The sequence below is a fragment of the Onychostruthus taczanowskii genome, unplaced genomic scaffold (assembly GCF_017590055.1).
Source record: "Onychostruthus taczanowskii isolate IOZ18803 unplaced genomic scaffold, ASM1759005v1 scaffold20, whole genome shotgun sequence".
NCBI classification, from domain to species: Eukaryota; Metazoa; Chordata; class Aves; order Passeriformes; family Passeridae; genus Onychostruthus; species Onychostruthus taczanowskii.
The window spans coordinates 3,012,777-3,030,889 of NW_024499240.1; the positions used below are offsets into that span (position 1 = coordinate 3,012,777).

General features: G+C 37.0%; 1 protein-coding gene across 2 annotated transcripts in view; it reads left to right on the forward strand.

The window, feature by feature from the left end:
• B3GALT1 (beta-1,3-galactosyltransferase 1) overlaps positions 1 to 18,113 on the forward strand; it is a 182,152-nt gene that overhangs the window by 20,290 nt on the left and 143,749 nt on the right. Inside the window, exon 1 of one of the 2 annotated variants that reach the window (XM_041403680.1) lies at positions 8,696 to 8,816. The exons of the other annotated variant lie outside the window; for it this stretch is intronic. The gene's annotated coding sequence lies outside the window, so the exon portion shown is untranslated. Of the gene's footprint in view, positions 1 to 8,695; positions 8,817 to 18,113 lie in introns of those variants that run through there. 2 annotated transcript variants of the gene reach the window in all.

Here is an 18,113-nt window from a genome sequence, read left to right on the forward strand (position 1 = left end):
CTACAACTTAAAAAAGTTATGGGGCATATTTACAGTGGGAAAGAATTACCATCTCCCTATCTTGAAGATAAGTCATATGGACAAATGTACTTCAGCAAAAATGAGAAATAAAATATCTCCAAGAGAAGATGAAATGCAAAGAAACCATCATCAAATAAGACCCACAAGTAATCTCAGATCTATGTATCAAATTTGAGCCAATTCACTAAATTAAAAGGATTGGAATTATATTCATATTATTTCTGACAGTTACATTTTCCTGGTATACACCAGAACATCAAGAAGGACATTATGTGCTGATAAATTTTGTAGCATCTTATTCAATAACTAGAAATATATTGAAGCTTACATTTCTAAGAATCATTTACAAGACAAAAACTGCTAAAAATTCTGCCCAGTGTGTGGAAAAGGCTATTTGGGATTTTTCAGTAAGGGAAAATACAGAAATATCAGAAAGAGCTGAAAATCAAGACAACCATTTTCCCAGCTGTTTTTGCTTGTCTGGCAGTAGGAGTTATTTTTCTCTCCTGGGTGAGGTTTTTACAGTCACTGGGAATAAAGTACAGCAGTTTTTGTGGTCCCTCTCAGGAAGCCATCTTTAGTGGCTGAGATAATCCAGCGGTGGCCCTTTTTCCAGCCAGGCAGGAGCTGTGGAGCTGTGCCTTGCTCCCAGGACACAGCAGGACTCCTGCAGCTTTGGCTGAGTGACCAGCCCTGCCCTGCAGAGCAGCAGAGGTTTCTGTCCTCTGCCTGTCTGCTAAATGCATCAGCAAATGCACTCCCATTTCAAAGCCATGTTTGGCACTGAAAGTCTTTGAATTTTAGTTGTGGCAGCTGTTGTTGGGACAAATTAACTCACTGTTGGGAACAAATGATGTTCCAGCACCTCTGGAAACATCATCATGTAATGCTGTTGGTCATTTGGGTAAATTCAGGACACCAAGCTGAAGCTGTGACTGGTTCTAGGTAGCTTCTGAGAATAAGGATTTCTTCATTCTCTAGCTTTCTACAAAATTACTTGCCTACATTAGAAAATGGAAAATCTACCAGGAAGACACACAGTTTTCTGGTTTGAAAGCCTATGAGAAAAGTGAAACTAGTTTTGTTTGCCTTGTTATCTGGATGAAGAAAAAATCATGTAATGCCTTTAAGAAAAATAATCACACTTTATTCTTCCCCAAATGGTAATACTGGTGCACAGAAATAAGGAAAGCTATATTGCACATGCTCTCTCCTGATACTGCATTTGCTTTATTCTAATTTCCATGTAAAAGGAATTACTTGCATGTTAACAACAAGAAGAAAAACCAGGGCCCTTCTACCATTAGATAATCTGATGCCAAAAGCACTGCCACAACAACTTTCCTGACATTATTTATGTAGGGAAGGGAGACAGTCAACATCTATTATGTTGTTTTCTTCATCAGCCCCCACCCCAGGCGTGCTGAGGTGTAGTGTCAGAGCCATGGAAGACAGCATTCAGCTGCATTCTTACACTGAGGTGAGACAGTCCCAAGCAAAGCCAGCACAGTGAAAAAAGGGGTAATTTGTAATAAAATGAGATAGATGGTATTGACAATCTGACAGGGCAAATGCTTGTTTGCAGTGGGAATGACTTGCAGTTAGCAGATAAGGTCAGACAGAGGATGTTTCGTATCCAAGTCATCATCAGCTACAAAAAAAGTTACTGCTTTCTCCCTGGGCAATTGGTCTTGTCATTCACACCTGTCTTTACCATTTTTTCCTGATACAAACCTGACTTTTTTATTCTTGAAGCCTGTATGCTAGCTATGCACCTATATATCCCAGGCAAAGAAGGTAAAGGGGGGGAAATAGAGGCTTCCATTATCTACACCAACATTTAAATACCTAAATAAAGCAGCCAGATCCTTAGTTTGCTCATAAGGTATTCTGGTAATTCAATATCTTTTTCTTGACTGTATTCACAGACATTTTGCCAAGGAAAGTTCTACATTAAAATCTAGAAGACTTATATAAATATATCATTCTCTAGAGCTTATTCTTGGTTTACTTTAATGCTCTTCCAGAATGATCCCATCCATCACGAATTTACTACAGGTCACTGGTTCCAGGTGTAAGTCAGGCTGTGTTACAATGAGTAGGGAAGACAACTACTTGTGTTATGCACACCCCAAGGATATTCCTCTCAGAGGAAGCATGGAAGAAGCTCATGGATTTCTTGGCATTAATTTCTAAAAAAAGAAATGAAGTTTTGATGCTCCTTTTCAGCTTTGAATTGTCTGGCTAAAGCAGTATGGTGCTATTCAAAACTCTTCAGTACCACTCCAGATCTGCAGTAAAATGCATATCCTCTTTGGGTATGTAACAACCCAACTCTCTGTATTAATTACATAAAAATGGCACTCTTTTTACTCTACTCTTCCAAACCTATCACCTGATTCATGTAAAGGAAACATTTCTATACCTTTTAATTCCAGTTATAATCCGAAGAGTGAAACATGTCATATTTTAATTCAGTCTACCTTTTTTTCTTCCTGAAAGCATCAATGAGCATCCAGAGAATGCAGGGAGATAGTGAAAGTTCTTACTGTACCTTTAATCTACTGTAAGAATCCTTTTCTTATTAATAATACATGTGACAGAATGAGCTTCAATGGACTGATTGGTTCCAGGTGCTCTAACTGTGTATCTCAAATGGTAACAATGAAAGCAAGGGGTTTAGAAATAGGAGAATGTATTTAATATGTACTTTAAAAATAACTTTATATCCATTCATTTTATGGGCACTACTCTAACCACGTATTTTTAGTACATATTCAGTTTTTGCACTAATCTAGGATTTTGTCAAGGCATCCCTGTTGTGCCTTTGTCAAGCAGAATTTGAATAGAATACCTGAGTAGAAAGTACAACGCACTAAGGAAGAAATCTAGCCATACAAAACAAAAAAATTGCACATCATACTGTAACAAGTATATAACCTTTTCCACCATGAAACAAAAAGAAAGCTCAGTGATTTTCCAGTGCACTCACTTAGCACTCAACCCTCATCTGTGGGATCCTCATCTGTGTCACTTCCTGTAATAGTGAATTCAAATAAATTCATTTTCAGTTTTCATTGTTTGCTGTGCTCTCTCTCCTTCTACTTGTTTATTGTTACTGGCTTTTGTGAGCCTCTCATGAGTTTTGGTAAAAAAGCCAATGTGTATTCAGCCTTCTCATGTTTTGAAATAGGGAATAGATTACTGGAAAGAATGGGAAAATTATCAAATATAAATTGACATCGCTGGAAATTCATTCAGTCTGAGTTATGTCCTATTATCAGCTGAATTCTGCACAACGCAAATCAAAACACATGGAAATAAAAGTAAAAAAAGAAACTGTTTTGAATTTATCTTTAATAAGTGTTTAATTCATAGTAGAGAAGCAGAACATCTTTCCTTCTTAAGTAGAAACAGAAAGCAATGAAGATTCAATGAGGATCCTGGTACATAAACCTGACACCAGAGGGATGGAGGGTGGGAGTGCCCAGGAGAGTGACAGCTCCAGGAAATATTTAATATTTGTGTGTGTGTGTGTGTGTGTGTGTGTGTGTGTGTGTGTTGTACACACACAGAGTACACACATGTACTCTGAAGGAAGGATAGGAACAGGAGAGGGTGGCAAGAGATCATTAAAAGACTGAGGAAAAACAAGTGCCTAGAGAATAGAATTAATAACTCAGCAAGGAGGTTAAGAATGAATCTTGGAGGTGTTGGGGTGCGTTTCCTAAGCAGACTGCTCACACTTTGCAGGAAAGAGCTGCACAACTGTGATGAGAAGATGGGAGTGAGACCAAGGAGGACACCTAGAAGTGGGCAGGTAGCCTGAAAGAGCAGGTTACTTTTGAAAAGGACAGAAGTCAAGATTTGCAAGCTGAGTAAGCATTGTCACTTACTCAAATATACACTCCAGAAGATCCCAGAAATGTGACATTATGCTTCTAACTTTTCTGTTGTATCAATAAAATCAATAACTTGAACTTTTTAATTGTCTATTTTACGATCAGCATTTCAACTGAACCAAAGTGATCCCTGCAGGCATGTAAGCAATATGGCTGACTTCCACAATACAAATGTTTTGTACTTGCATATTCTTACTAATCACTGTATATGATCCTAACACTATTCATGGTAGATGTACTGGCTTCTGGATAGTAGCTTTGTTAGCTAGAACAGATGCAAACATTAACACAGTATTCTGTCCTTTTTATGTTTTCTTTCTTTAGCAAGAATATAGTAATATCTGCTAAGGATGGAGCCTGTAGCACATTTTTCAGAGGAATAATTTGAAATGGCTACTCAGCTCTTTCAGTGGCTTCATTTGCAGCACAACATAAAAACACAATTTATTATTTTGTTGGGCAGAATAAATAACTACAATTCAATAAATCAGAAGCTGAGCTCAGGCTGAGGTAGGACATTGTACTTGTGCGCTGCTGGAGAGAGCAGTGGGGCCCCAAAGCAGCCCCTGCGTGCACCATGGGCCTCTGAGTCACCACCAGCACTGTCTGCCTCATGCTGTCACTGCTCTGTTACTGCCAGACATGAGCAGGCTCTGTGCTGCTGCATTTGTGCCTTTTCCTTCCCATCCCAAGGCTGGACCATTTGCATCAGTGCTGTATGAAACTCGTAAGAAATCACTGAAGTGTACAGAACATAAAGACCTCACAACAGTGTATTAAAACAAATGACTATCACTAAACCCTTGTCTGAGATTTTGAAGACATAGAACCCATTTATTTCTCTAGGCATCAGGACTTTAGGAGCTAAATTTATATAATCTGACAATATGCAGCATTTGTAGAGCTGCAGCTGGCTTTTCATAGGTATTCTCCAAATAAAAACTATTTTATGTGCTGAGAATCCTGAGATGGAGCTGTTGAGAGTAATTAGGGAAATATAACCTTCCCCAGGAGTGATATGCTTTTGGAAACAGATTTTGAATCCTTTTTGTTATGAAGATAACTTACTGTTTAAAGAGAACTGCAGAGTTACTCATGTTTGCATAATTATACCTTTATCTTGCCAGCTCACTGTGGAAAGCATCATAATGGAAGATGAGAAAACGTTGTAAGGGTGATGGCAATCTTTTTATTCAGACAAATCAGTGGTAGACCTCTGCTAGTGTTTTAAAATATCTGTCAAGATGTATAGAAAAATGCTCTTGTAATTTTAATTTTGTTGCAGTCAGTATAATGCTTCTTTCATATTAAAATACAACTGGTACCTTAAGTGAACACTGAGGTCATGAAAGAAGGGACCACAACCATGGCAAAGCTGAGTATCCTAGTAGTAGTGTTTTTCTCTATTACTCACTGATTTATCTTTGGTTCAAATGCAACATGCAGGGTTTAGAACACATTTTCTGAACTTGGAGTTCAGAAGAATTTCCAAAGGCTTCCTGATCACAATGTGGCTTTTTGCAATGAAAGCAGCAAAATTGCCTACTCACTGCAAGGCTACAAAAGACAGAGAGATGGATGACTTTGGATCAGTGATACAGTTTTTTTATGTCATTATTTTAGTGGTAAAGCAGAGGAGGAGGGAAATCACAACGACTCAGTGCCAAATATGACCAAATTATGCAGGCACATTCTAAATGAATTAATTAAAAAACTGGATACATGTCAAAGGAGATTTGAGAAGTTTTTCCTGTAAATATTTTAACAAGTTCACTCTCGACAACAATCCTGAGGCAACCTATTCTCAATCACCAACCTTATTGAGGTCTATTAAAATCATGAAAAGCATTTGACCTGGATGATTGATCAATTAAATTTTTCTCTGTGAAACGGCAGATGACTCACCTAGCAATGCTGACCTTTTTATGAGAGTCTCATGCTGGCATCAGGACAGGCTGGCCAGCAGGGAGAAATCAACAGAAGAAACAACTGGAATGTGATTCAAATTTGTGGTGCAAATTGATCACATAATCCACAGATCATAGGAGAAGCTACATCATAGAGCAGACTGCTAAAGAGTGACCAGTCACTCATGAGCTCTTTTTAGATCAGTGTTCTGACAGTGCAACAATCTTGTTGAGTCTCCTAACACCTTAAACCATAATGGAAAGCAATCAAGTCTTGACTGAGAACTCAAATTCCCACAGGAAACAGCATACAGTGCCTAATAGATTAAGGTACCCATTCAGTGAAGTAAAGGTCAAGTACCACTGAGAAAAGAGAAAAACCTACTGCACACTGTGCTTACATTAGGCTTAAATCATAAAGCAAACCCTTTGTCAGAAGTTTACTCTCAAAAAATAACTTAATAGTACTAAGTGTTTAGATGTACTAATAATACTAATATATAATACTACTAATAATAGTACTGTTTAGATTATTTTTATCATTTTAGAAATTTTGCCATTTATCATTTTAGAAATCAGAGTGTTTATCATACTGAACTCACTTGAAGTGAATGGATTTGGTCTAAAGATAGTTATTTAAAGAGAGATAGTATTTTATCTCTGCTAGCAGTATCACTATATGTGAAAAAGCCAAACAGTTCTGTCACCCAGGATGATGCTTAAGAAATGGAAAACATCTCTTCTAGCAGGTTCACTACTCATTTTTGACACCTGGCTGGTCCAATATTGAGCACTTAAATTTATGGCATATGACAGTATGAAAAATAAGGCATTGTGTTTGCATACACAGAGACCCTTTTGAATTCTTCACAGCTGACTTGTACAATATTTTTATTTTTTACTAAACGATTTCTTTCAGAAATTTTTCTTATAAATGCTTCATTATACAAGGATAGGATCATTAATTTGTCATGCCTTTAAAAGGTGTATGAAGTCTACCTAAGAAGCCTTTTGGGTTTGTTATAAGGCTATGTTGTTTTAATTTTCCATTGTGTTTGCTGGATAATTTAAACTGCAAATGGGAAGTTGGTTTGCTTGAGTGATGTTTGTAGCAAAGGCTGATAATCTACTGAAGTTTTTTGGCACTGAAACTTAAAAGTCTACTGTTAGCAAGAAAAGACTCTCCCAGGTACTGAAAGAACAGTAGAAATCTGCATTTTTCAAATGTCAGTCAGTAGATGAAACAGGTAATGTCCTTCTACAGCCCTACATTTATTCTTTTCTCCATATTGCAGTTGCCTTTAAAATGCTGGAAATGTACAAAATTGTTCATACAGCCCCTAGTTGAAACAAGCTTCCTTATTTACTACTTCCTTCCTCACACACTATATAAACACACAATTGCAGAAATCCCAAAACTGTCTTTTTGTCTGTTCCACAGCCTGTGCCCAGAAGTTTTGTTTTACCAGCTCTAGTGAAAACTAACCTGCACGTGTTTGTCCATAGATTAGCAAACCTTTACCAAAATTAGTACTCAAAGATGATGCACGTCCCATTATTTGGAAGTGCAAGAATGTTACATAATATTACAAAACTGTCTGGCTTTAGTGAAATACCCTGATAATAAGAACTATACAATATTTGCATCTCCATTTAACCTTGATTCTCTTTCTGGTTCCTGGGAACTGAAAAATCAAAGCTAGTTCATTTCTGTATGATTCTGTGTACCTACCTTATGGGACTCACTGCAGGTTTTTGTGAGGGAGAAAGTCTGTGTTTCAAGAAGAAATCTCATAGGAATTAAAGTAATTTGAGTAATGGCCAAGATTTTCAAAGAGATCTACAGTTCTCTAATTTCCCCTGCTTGAGAAAGGCAGAATTCACGTGCTCAAGAAGTATTAATTAACTAGTCTAATTAAGGTATTATAAAAAATATACAAATAAATTACTCTCTTTTTTTGTATGAAGCAAATTTTTTATATTCTGTTGTGCCTACTTGTTAAAAGACCACACACACTTACAGTGTAGAAGGATTTTAGTACCTGTGCACAGACTGAAGTGCATGACAGGCAGAAAATCTGCAGTCACCTTGCAGTTTTGGCACTGGCCTCTTTTTGGTGCAGCACAGCACATGCAGCAACTCAGGGGCAAGGACTTGCTCCACTGGCAGTTCAGAAGGGAAAGTCCTGAGAAGAGTTACAGGAGACCTTTGGCTCTTTGGAGTTTTAAATGAACAGTCAATTTAGCTGAACCATGCATCGACTCCATTTGGTTGGATTTCTTCTAACAGAAAAGTTTGGAAATTCTTTACAAGGTACAGGAGAGCTGTACTCAATACAGTGTTCTAATGCCTGGACAAAATTTGTAGCAGTAAAGATGGGATTTTTAGATGGTCCATATTTAAGATTATTGGAAATTGTTGTGAAATCCTTCTCCAATCCATTCTGCATTTCATATTACTCTTCAGAATATGAAGGGAGAGAATTAAAAGACAAAAAAAAGAGACAACTAAATTAGCTGTTTCACAAAGATTACTAAAATGTTGTAATTGCATATAATTATCTGTAACTAGATAGAAAAATATGTGCCATTGGAGATGTAACAAGAAGTTACTTCAGACAGCTGTTCTTTTCTGCCAGAACAGGCTGTGCTCAATTATGTAAAATCAGAATAATACAAAAGCATATTTTTATATTTTAAAGCTATAAATTAGCTCTCACAATTTATTGAGATATTCTACTCGGCTACACAGTACTGATCCTTGTGGGAGAAAGTATTTTGAAGGAACTTATAAGAACTAGATTTATTTTTCTTAATTCCATGCTAATTCTGTCCAATCACATTTCAAGCAGGTGGTGCCCAGGACATTTATTATGGTGGTTCAGTGAAGATCTAGGTGGGGTGCCATGGCTGAGGAAGAAGGCAAAGCATCTGTGCTGAGACAAGGGCTCAGTAGCCTGTCAGCAATTTCTGCAGATGTTCCAAGGTAATTTGTAAGAGGGTTCCTGTCTACTTTCATTTCCTTCTCAGCTTTACATAATGTCTCTGACCTAAGGAGACCAATGAAACCTGTAAGTCTGGACTTGACAAGGCTCGTCAGGACAGCCTGCAGGCATTTGGAACCAGTAAAATTCAGTCTACATAAACACTGAGCTCACTTTTGAGGGAAAGTGTGCAAAATCTGGTTTGGTCTATGAAACCCATTGTCTCAATCTTGCTCTATATAAACTGGCAATGAGTTTTTTTTTTCCAGAGGCTTGGCATATTGATCTTTGGACACTGCACTGTATAGGAACCTGGTATTTTCCTTTTAGAACAAGTTAACAGTGAAATCCTAGTTCATTTATGTGAGTTTTCACGCTGATTTCTGTAGCACCTGGACAATTAATAGTATGAACAAATTTTCCAGGCTAGAATAGCTACCTGTTAATTACTACTATTAATTAATGCATACACATTTATAAAAATTGAATATGTGTAAATGATATAAACTTTAATTTTTTTTATACTTGATGGTATTTTCTGAAGAGGAAAGCATGAATAAAGAGATTAAAAGGTGAATTCAAATTAGTGCACAAGACAAGAAATACATGTTTGCAATTGATGCTAAAATTATCAGGTTATTTTAAAAAACAAGTTGGAATGAAGCCATCAGATCTTTAACACAGGAAGAATGGAGAAGTGAAAAGATGAAGAATTGAATATGAATCTAAACTAGGCATATGGAATGTGATAATTTTTTAAAAGCATGTGGGACATATTTTTTCCATAGTGCCCATACAGAGCTTTCAGTAACCTGCAGTCAACCCCCATTTAAAGATCAAACATCTTGTCTCTCAAAATAAACAAACCAAAACATAGGGACTGCAAGTCTATCTTTAAGAAACACAGGTGTGAAGGTGATGTAGCCAAGTGTTTTTCATACATAAACCAAATATCAAATCTTTCTAATGCAGACAAAGAAAAAAATAAAATTTTCAAACGTAAGCATTCACTAGGAACTTAAATGCTCTATAAGGAAATCACAGAGCATTTCAGAGTTTCATATCAGTCTGATAAAATAAATGCTTCTGAAAAGCCCATGTCAATCTAAAGAAAGAAGAATAGTAGAGAACATTTGTCTAAAGTGCTTCTCAGTAGCACAGAGCCAGTAAGTAGTACAGCATCATTTTCAAAGATAAATCTGTTTTTCAAAGAAAGTCATGAATGTCTGTATTATTAAATTTACTTTTATGGAAACTTTTTGGGAAAAGTTCTTGATGTTTATTGTGCACTAATGATCTCATTTTGGAACTGGCAGGGTTTGCACATTCAAGTTTGCTCAATATTGTAAATAGAATAATATTTATAGGGTTTCCAGTAAGGCTAAATAAAAATTTCTGAAGCATTAAAATCAAGTCAAGACTCCATTATCTGTAACAAAACCAGACTGGAAGAAGCTCTCTTTCCCAGACTGAGGAAGAATTTAGCTCCACTGCTGAAGCTTGGTGTGCCACCAATATGTGTCTCCCAGGAGTGCTCAACGTGGACACTGCAAACATGTGCAGCCAGTTCAGGAGCTGCAGCTGGGTCTGCCTGACCCAGAGAGACACTTTGGAACCACAAATGTGGCAGCAGGGCGTGGCAGGCAAGCCAAAACTGGTTTCAGTTCAGCTCACTACCACCTAAGTTTTGTCTTGTTTGGCTTGTGCAGAAGCCACGTTCTGGAGGACTCCAAAGCTGCTATCACCTTGTTAGACCTGAGCTGGCCTGATCTGTATAATTTTTTTTTCCTCTGCTCTTGGTATCCATAACAAATGAGACTCACACAATGCATGGACAATTCTTATTTACAGAGATGTTCAGCAAGTGACTTCAGGGGTATTGTCTAAAGCAAGTCTTCAGTTCCTCTGAAAGGAGGAGTTTACTCACTCATCATTGAAATAAGCTTCAGAACGTGCTAAAAGGAAAAAGCTCCATTCTGCAAAAAAGAAAAAAGTCCTGCTCTACATAAACAGAAAGTGGAATTATGCCAGGAAGCAACACCTGAGAATAACCACTGGGAAACTGTTGCAAATCTGAATAGCTGGAATCTTGTCTCAAAAATGTTTAACTCCTTTGTGCAACCTGTTAGTCTTAGGTGACACGCTGAATGTGAAATAGAAGACCTTACAAAAAGTAAACATATAGATAGCACTAAAAATTCATTAAGTCAACTTAATTCTATTATTGGTATTTTCCGGCATCACAAGGCACACACAGATACTATTCCCTGTCTTCAGGGATAAAAACTTGTACTTAGTGACATCCTTGTTAGATGAATGTAAATTGGCTACATCACTGTCTAGAGGCTAGACTAGCATTGTTGTCACCTAAGAATAAATTTCTTAAATACACAGATTCTAATTTTGCTGTACTTAACATTACGTAGCCATGTGCCTTGATTTCTGCTATTTCTGATTATCAGTCAGAAACTCAGACTGCCTTTACAAAGCAGTTCCAGTTCTCCTGATGCAAATAGTATCTTTTGCAACCAACATCATTATTTCATTATGTTGGATGTTTTCTTCTAACCTTTATACTTTAAATAGGTGACCATCTGTTAGAGCAGCTGCATATTTTGTGTGAAGTAGACAGGCCATTGGTTTTTTTTTGTGTTTAGGAGCAAGCAGAGGTGAGAATTTCATGTCCTGGCTGAGCAAGGACCTTAGGTGAACTTGGAGCCAGGGAGGAGCCCCTACTCCTGGACCATCGCTAGTGCTCCCTGCAGCCCTGGGGTGCTTTTTGTTATTAGAAGTAATCATAAGCAATAATGAAATATTTACAAATTCATAATTTAAACAGGGATGTTAAACACAACAGGCATGCCAGAGTGCTTCCAGTTTTGGAAGTACTAAGAGGAATCAAATATGACGTTTGATTCTGCAGTCTTTATTGAATGCAGACTACAGATGTTTTTCCTTAAAAGTTACCAAAGGATTTGTCGTGAGTCTCATACAAGAGTAAATGCATGGAATTATCTGGAAAAATAAAAGAATTAAATGGCTGATGCCACTATGCAGCTTTCTGGGAAAAGCACAGGTTTAACATAATAGTAAAATACACATACTGTAGGAATGCTTAACTTGTGGGAGAATAAATTGATGCAAAGCCTGCTGGGAAGGTAGCGGTTCTACCACTGACTCAGAATGTACTGGATATATTTTCCACCACGTGCCCATAAGGGAGACAAAAACTAATATATTCCTTGTGCAAATAGGGTGATTGGAAGTGAATTGATTGCTTTTTCTTCATTATATAAAATCATGACTTTTTTGAGAAGATAGCAGTTTGAGGTTTGATGTACAATTTAAATCTACTTTTTGCTGTCAAGGATAGCTTGTGATATAGTTGGAAGGGTTTCCTTGCTTGAAATTACACAAAATTAAAATCAACAAGACACAAAACCTTCTCCTCTCCCTGCCCTTATTTTGACTTGAAATGTGCAACTAGCAGACCTCACCAGCAGTTAACAGCCTTAATGACTTTTCTCAATGGCCTTGATCAAGGAGACACAGTTACAGCTTTTTATGCCAACCATAAATATGGAGAATGAGCTATCCTTGTGCAGAAGTCTGTCTCATCCCTTTTTTACAGATAAACAATGTGTATACATTAAAAATCACATATTTTCAAAGATATATACATAAATATACACAATTATATACATTTGTATATTATATATTACTAATAGTTAATTTCTAAGCATTTCAGGAAGCCAACTGGACTCTACAACACCTCATGATATGCCAACCTGCTTTTAATAGTAGAAAAACATGTAGATTTCCATTTGTTTACAAATTAACAGGACTTAGTTGCATCTGGGAGTGTTCAAGTGACTGCTGTAAGAGCTGTTTGCCTGTGTGTCAAACAAAAACCATGCAGCAAGGGGACAAATTCTGCTTCAGGCACTATGGGCATATTCAATGCCAGGTCTGGACTTCCTTGTTAGCTGCTTTTTGTTCATGGAAACTATCCATTCACATGAATAATTGGTTTTCATAGTGATATTTCTTTTTCCTTTTAGTAAGATCATCAGAAGAAAGCCTCCTTTTGTTTTAGCTGCTTTTTCAAATTGTTTCAATTTAGTTCATGACTCCACACAGGCTTATTTCATCTGCAGGATGACAAAAGCTTCCTTGATCACATGAATGTAGTTTTCTGTTAATGAGAACTCTTGAGATTTCTAACATGAGCAGCAAATTTACAAAAAATAGTTTCTTCTTTTTAAGATTAATTTCATGGAATGCTACTAAATTAGGTCAGGCATAAAACGTGCAGGCTCATACCTCTAGAAGGAACATAACTGCTACCATTCACTAATAAGAATGTATTCTAATAGCATTGAGGTTAAATCTCCAGGCACCCCTGTTTGCCTCTATTTATAACTACTAAAGTGTAGGTGAAATACTGACCATATGTCTCAGATAAAATGAAGAGGGAATCCTATGACCAAAGTATGCTAAATGTGATTTAAAGAAAAAATTTCACTGTGCATTTTATAGAGATATTAAAGAAATATAAAATAATCAATAATGAGATTTATGGTGCTTCTTAATATTATTGATTTTTTTTTTTTTAGTGTATAGAGTAGGATGTACTAGACACAATATATCTTCTAGTTTAATTACTGAAAATAGCCTTTTTCTGCTTTTGAATAGTCAATGCTCCAAAAAAAGAGGGGAAAAGATAGTTTTTCAAAATGTTATTTTCCTATCACTGTTTTAATTTTCCTTTAGAGTCCTGAGAAATTTATATGGTGTATCTAGTCATAAGTTTTTACTATTGCACATACCTTGCAAAAATTGTTCAATAAAGGTATTTTTTCATAAAAGAAATAACAGAAGTTCATTGTTATTTGTCCAGTCTGCTATGAAGATTTCAGTGCAAATGAGCTGTATATAGCAGGTTTGTTACCATAATAACTTTTCATATTAAAGAAAAAAATTATGCCTAAAAACCCCCCAACCCTCATTTGTAATATGTAACTGGTGTTAGACTGATTTTTCTCTGGTAAGATTATATTTAAAATAGGGATTACAAAATTTCATTGAGTCGCTGGCATTTTCTTTGGCATCCACAGGGGTGTTTCCTCTGTCTTCAAGTGTAAAAAAGTGTGATTTTAATTAGTATTTCATTAGTATTAATAGTTTGTTCTCTATAAGATAATTGCAGGATAGCTTTTAGGATGACTGATAAGAACTCAGATGTAAAACTGGTGCCATCAGAGCAGAGATGGTTTTGGCTTTGCTGGAGTTTGAGTTATCAAATTCCTCCATGGAGAGGTAGACACTACTAGAAAATCAAGATTATTCTGCTGCAAAAAAAAAGTTATTTCCTATAATTTAAAAAGCAAAGTGAAATGCCCTCCTTAGGTAGTTGTTTTTCATGTAATTTTTTAACTCTACGATTCATTTAGACTGTTTGTTATTTCAGGATGCAGAAAGCTGAGTGATGGAGAAAGCCATATGAAAGAAAATAAGTAACAAAAGGGAAAGGGAGTGCAGAACAAATCACTAGACTTACTAAGAAAAAATGCTGAATTCCCTTATGCAGGTAACTCCTCTCAAATAAACTCTCTTCAACTTGATTTTGTGGTGCTGCAGTACTGGGCTAGACAAGACTACAGACCACCAGGAAACCCAGTAGTAACTCTTGAAGATCACTGAGTTACAGTGTCCTCCTAGGAATATTTGGAGAATACATGTCCAATCTTTAATGGTTAAAATCCTCTGTATCAACTCCAAATTTCTCAGAGCGAAGGCTGCAGCATCATTCAAGCCTAATAAGTGGTACTGGATTTTGTAAAATTCAATTGCAAACCCTGAAAGTTTAGTGCTGCATATTCAGGTTGCTGTTCTCTAGGTGCGTCCTTGTACTCATCAAACACAGAATATTCCAGCAGGCATTGATACAAACCAGGAAATCTCTTACTACAGCTTTCATCTCATTAACAGTTTTCCCAGTTGGCAGTATAGGGATAAAAGCTGTTATAAATGGATTGCAGGGGAGATAGAAATACAAGGAGAAGACTGTTATACGGATTAATGAAGAATTGATGAAATTAGTCAATTTTAAAATAGCTGGCAAGCTGAATAAACTTATTTAGGTAAATATGCTCTCAAGAGATCGGGGGATCAGAATACAATCCAGAACTTGTAAAATATTTAAATCATATAAATAAGGAAATGCTTGAGGAATTTTAATATTCAATGTATTGCTAACATTTGTGCTCCTTTTAAGATGCTAAAATAAATCATTAATGGAGTTCCTTAACATCCTGGAATCAGTTTTGTAGAAGTATGAACACAGTTCTGTGAAATATCTGAAAAACGGGGACAAAGAGAAAATGAAAGGAGCACCAATCTTTCTTCTAAATCCTAAACCTGAACAATGTAGTGCTCCCTGCCATTGTCCATACGTTTGCACCAGCTGGTGGTATTATTCAGATTTGTGCTATGATTCATACACACAAAAAACTGTGTATGACAGAGATTATGACTTCTCTTGTAGTTTCCTGCTAGGAGACTTGAGGCAAGATGGCATATGTAATCAGTTAACAGTCTTTTGTCAGGGACATCCACTGAACAAATTGATGGCTTTTTCTGTGCTGAATTAAACAGTGTTATTTCCACAAGTGTCTCATACATAGACAAAGGCAGAAAGTGCTGGCAAGTATTTGGAGCTCTGAAAATGTGATTTACAAGAAAGCTACCTAGAGTGCTTTGTTGGGAAGTTCTTTATATCTTTGTTCCTCAGTCATCTGTGTTAGTTATTCATTATAGTTCTAGTATTCTTCTATAGTTCTAGTATTCTATAGTTCTATATTCTTCTTTACTAGTTATCATCTCCTAAGGGTCCAGTAGAAGTGTAGGCTTCGTATCAGTAGGCAAGAATATTTCCTATTTTGGCCCTTTCATTTTTTTTCAGTCTTATTTTTCTTTGTTTTCATCCTTCAATATCTTACCAGAAAATGCTTTAGAGCTTTTCAGGTCAACAACAGAAAAATAATATTCCTTATTTGAATAGTTTTTGCTGAGAGATGGGTAAGTGATACTTACACAACAAAAAGATCAGAAGCGTTCTACGTGCTATTCTATAATTGCTAAAGCAGAGCTGAAGTTCTGTGTTTATAAGCTGTAACAGGGTCCTGCACTGGACAGAAATAACACCATGCACCAGGCTGGGGGCTGACCTGATGGAAAGCAGCTCTGAGGAGAAGGACAACCAGCTGTCCATGAGCAGCAGGGCCCTTGTGGCCCAGAGGTCAGTGGTGTCCCGGGGTGTGTTAGGAAGAGCATTGCCAGCAGTTCATGAGAGCTGACCCTGCCCCCTTCTCTGCCCTGGTGAGCACATCTGAAGTGCTGTGTCCTGTTCCGGGCTCCTCAGTACCAGAGAGACATGGAGGTCCTGGAGCAGGTCCAGCAAAGGTGAGAAGGGGTCTGGGGCACCTCACTCAAGGAAAGGCTGGGGGAGCTAGGCCTGTTCAGCCTGAGCAAGGCTGAGGGGAGCCTCAGCACTGTTGGTAAGTGTCTGAAGGGAGTCTGGCAGGAGGATGGATCCAAGCCCTGTCTGGCACTTCCCATCACTAAGACAAGAGGCAGTGGGCAAACCTGATGCACAAGAAATTCCACCTGAACACAAGGAAGAACTTCACTGTGAGGGTGACTGTGCCCTGGAACAGGATGCCCAGAGAGATCATGGAATCTCCTTCTCTGGAGATATCCAAAAGCTGTCTGGACACAATCCTAGTAGTGTGCTCTGGGGCACCCTGCTTGAGCAGGCAGGTTGGACTAGATGACCTTCAGAGGTCCCTTCCAACTTTAACAGCCAACACACCCCCCAAGCCCCACCAAAAATTAGGATATTTTTAAGAACTAAAAAATAATAATTGATGTGACTGAATATTCATAGATATTCTGTTACATGTAAATTAAGTAAATATAAATTAATCCTTGAGGTAATGTTACCAATATGGCTCTGTTTTCTAGTTTCTTTGTGAGAAGATGAATTTGCAAGGAAAAGAGCAATATGATGTCAAGCTGTGGAAAATGAAATAAAAACCCTGAGAGAACAAGTGCACATCCTCACATCCTGATAAGAAGGAAAGATTTTCATATTTTTGTTGGCATCTCTTTAAAAATTTCACAGTTGCCTGAAAATGAGGTTGTTAATGAATTCAAAATATGATGGAGACAATAATGCTATCTAAATCAACACACCAACAGTTTAGAGTAGTAAATTAGGAGCTCAGGTGCCTTGGAATTATTTGATTACTAAAGTCAGAAAGAAGCAACATAATGTAGATCCTTTGACTCTTTAGAAACCTCGTTACATGGACAACTTCATCATCATTTTGAAGAGAAAAATATGATTTTTTTTCATACATCCCTTAACACAAGATATGAATGCATAGAAAGATTATGTAGGTACACAGTTTTCATGGTTTGTTTCTCAAGATCCTTTTTTCTTTTGTTTAGTTTCTTATTTTGACACTAATATTGACTTAATATTCTGTATAAATACAGTATTCTGTATTCCTTAGTTATTTCACAGATAACATGTGTGAAAATCCCAGATCACTTGTGGATGACCCAAAGGACAAAAATTTAATATTCCAGATCTTTTCAGACCAAAGCCTAAGCAGGTTTAGAGTGAAATCAAATGTAGCACTTTTTGTGAACTGCATGAGAAGTAAGTAAAGAATGCTTTCTTTAGTATCTCATTTTTGTGACCACATTTCTCCCTTTATAATGAGCGTTTACATTTTGAGAAGCCAGAATTCAAGTCACTGTCTATAAACACACACTGGTAGGGAGGTGTGAGCTGCTCTGACATCATTTTGATCCTATTTGAATGACAGTGGTTGAAAGTTCACTGCTACGGTTTTGAATCCTTTAAGGTAAACTGAAGTCAAAGAGAAGGCAGACAAAAAAGTTCAAAGTGGGGGGGAAGTGTGAAGGAAAATGAGGGGATGCAACAGACAATTCTCAAATAAAGCATTGAAAATAGGAAGAGTCAAGAAAAAAAATGGGGATGTAACAAGCTGGTAATGATGACACTCCCAGTTCTCAATGAAATGGGGATACTGGCTGTGTAGGTTATCATTCCATTCCTATCTGTTCATCTAGGTCACCTCCTGTGCTGGTCTACCTTTCCTGTACTCAGTAGGATTGAGAAATGTTTGCCTCCTGGGGAAGTAGCAAAGTTTTCTATTAAAGACGTTTAAATAGTGTATTTTGTAAAAATATATTATATAAATGTA